Below are 3,139 nucleotides of genomic sequence, written 5' to 3' on the forward strand. Positions count from 1 at the left end.
GCATCCTTTATTGTTTCCTGAACTCTATGAGGGTCTGCTCCATCCTCTGTAAAAATGAGTCAATCATAGGTTTACTCTAGTACCCAGAGTAAGGTAGGTATTCAAAAATGTTGGCCAATAATAATAATAATTGTTGATAATAATAATAATAAAGAAGGAAAACTGACATTTCACACGGAAATGTCATGGGAGAACTAGCATTAAAGAAGTATCTACCTTTTAAACACTTTATCAAGCATATTACTAAGATTCAAATGTTTTGATGGTGAATAAATTAATAAAAATAAATAACAATGTCCATGAAGTCCTGAAAAGACATAGGGCCAAATCACCCCTAATTATAAATCACATGTACTTTTATAGGATTTCCAGCTCTCACCTGGAGCTCATATCAGTACCTAATAAATGGGAAATCCAAACAATGTGGCTGAATTCTTTCTTTTGGGCATTGCAGAGAACCTGGAGCTGCAGAAAATACTCTATGCTGTGTTTCTAATCATCTCTGTGTCCACAGTGTTGGAAAACCTACTCATCATGGTAACTGTGATCACAAGTCAGAGTCTGAGGTCACTTGTGTATTTGTTCCTTACTTCCTTATCCCTCATGGATGCCACCTACTCTTCTGTCATTGCCCTCAAGATGATTATAGACTCCCTTTCCAAGAGGCTGCCTGACTCAGCTCCTTGCAGAGCATTTCTTTGGTGGTGTGGGGATCATCCTTCTCATCGTGATGGCCTATGACTGCTACGTGCCCATCTGTAAGCCCCTGCACTATACAACCACCATGAACTCTCTTGTGTTCTGTCTGCTGCTGGGAGGGGCTTGGGTGGGAGGGTTTATCAACAGTAATACAGCTTCTCTTCATGTATCAAATACCCTTCTGTGGCCCCAATATCATCGATCACTTTATGTGTCATTTGTTTCTCTTGTTGAAACTGGCCTGCACGGACACCCACGCCCTGGGTCTCTTAGTCATCCTCAACAGTGGGGTGATGTGTGTGACCATCTTCCTTATCCTCATCGCCTCCTACGTGGTCATCCTCTGCTCCCTGAGATCTTGTAGCTCTGAAGGGCAGCGCAAATTCCTCTCCACCTGTGGCTCCCACCTCACTGTTGTCATCTTGTTCTTTGTGCCATGCATTTTCCTGTATATGTGGCCTGTGGCCACTTACCCCATAGACAGAGCAATGGCTGAGTCTCATTCCATCAGCACACCCATGTTGAATTCCTTGATCTATACCCTGAGGAATGCTGAGGTGAAAAAACCATGAAACTGGGGAAATGACGGACTTTTGTTGGCAAGTGACAGTCATGCTAAGATCATTTTTTTTTTTTTATAAAGACAAATTCTTTCTGGAAGGTATGAGAAATAAACTCTCCATTCTCCACCAGGAGCCAGAGGGATTTCTGAAGAATAGAAACTTACTGGGGCACTTGGGTGGTGCAGTCAGTTAAGCATCACTCTACTGCTCAGGTCGTGATCATCAGCTACTGGGATCAAGGCCCACATTGGGCTTCCTTCTCAGTGGAAAGTCTGCTTCTCCCTCTTCCTCTCACTGCCCCCCACCTCCCTGGCTCATGCTCTCTGTCTCTCTAATAAATAAATAAAATCTTTAAAATGTGTGTGTGTGTGTGTGTATCTATATACACATATTTTATATATTATATATAACATGCGTATATATATATGTATGTATATGTATATGTATATTCCTGCTTTATTCCCTTTCTTGGCTTCCCATTGTCTTTAGAAACATCTTGCTTTGTCATAAAATTCCCTGTTTACTCTTTCTAATGCCTCTAAGGCTCAGAGCCCTCCTCCCTCACTGTACATCAGCAGGTGGTGGACTTTTCATGTGCCCCCAGGGTTCTGTGGGATTTTATCACCTCAGTTCTTTTGTTTCTCTCTTTCTGAAACAAGCCCCATCTCCTTCAGTTATCTCCTTCTCCCTAATTTACAGTCTGGGTTTGAGATTAAGTGTCCTTACCTCAGACAGCATGACTGTTTTAAAGATTCTTCCATTCCTTCCATAGTTTCCTATGTCAACATCTTCTTTATTTTCTTTGTAATAATGATCAAACATATAATTAATTTTGCATCATTATCATCATTATCATTATATGCATCATTATCATCATATCATCAAGAGTTTTAAAGCCAAGTTCTCCTTTCTCCACATCCCCTCCAACACAAGTTCTCAAACTCATATACTTACAGAGTTGAGGAAGATTTAAAAAAATTGAATAGAGTCAAACTATGCAAAGACATTTAAGAAGAATTTAAGACATTTGTTCCTAGAAGAAAGGGAGCAAATACTGTCCCTTTTAAGAGTCTGCCAAGACTAAGCTCTGGTGTGTTGTTGCCTTATGAAGAGCATATATCCAAATCTGTCCCAAACTCAGATTTTTAGGAGTAATCAGGCATTCAGGGGCACCTGGGTGGCTCAGTCATTAAGGTCTGCCTTCGACTCAGGTCATGATCCCAGGGTCCTGGGATTGAGCTCAGCATCAGGGTCCCTGCTCAGTGGGAAGCTAGCTTCTCCCTCTCCCACTTTCCCTGCCCTTTCTCGCTGTGTATCTCTCTGTCAAATAAATAAATAAAATCTTAAAAAAAAAAAGAAATCAGGCATTCAGATAGTATATAAATTTTAATGACTTAAATACACTGATGACTGATTATGCTTATAAAACCTTATGTTAGACAACAATTTTTAGATTAAACAAATTTATAATTTTCAGATTAAATTTGGTCCATCAGCCTGTCACTTGGGAAATTCTGTGTCAACAAATGAAATAAGAGTAGAAGGAAATAAAGCAATCAGAACCATACATGAAACAACACAATTCATTACCAGTTGGTGTGTTCATCTAGTTCACAAAACCAAGACAATCAACTAACAGACTATAGTGTTTATTAAAGGAGCTGAGTCAAAAGTCAGCATAATAATCTTCCAAATCTAAGGATAATACACAGTTATAAAATAAAATACATCTCCTTCACAATAACAATAAGACTAAGATATGTAACAAAAACATGAACGGTCTTCACGAAAAACACTAAACATCTTTTTTTTTTAAGATTTTATTTATTTATTTACAGACAGAGATCACAAGTAGGCAGAGAGGCAGGCGGTGGGGG

At 39.4% G+C, this 3,139-nt stretch overlaps 1 pseudogene; it reads left to right on the forward strand.

Moving 5' to 3' along the window:
* Positions 1-405: 405 nt before the first annotated feature.
* On the forward strand, positions 406-1,306 carry LOC125078836 (olfactory receptor 4C6-like; annotated as a pseudogene).
* Positions 1,307-3,139: the final 1,833 nt, after the last annotated feature.

The sequence above is a fragment of the Lutra lutra genome, chromosome 10 (assembly GCF_902655055.1).
Source record: "Lutra lutra chromosome 10, mLutLut1.2, whole genome shotgun sequence".
Classification (NCBI taxonomy): Eukaryota; Metazoa; Chordata; class Mammalia; order Carnivora; family Mustelidae; genus Lutra; species Lutra lutra.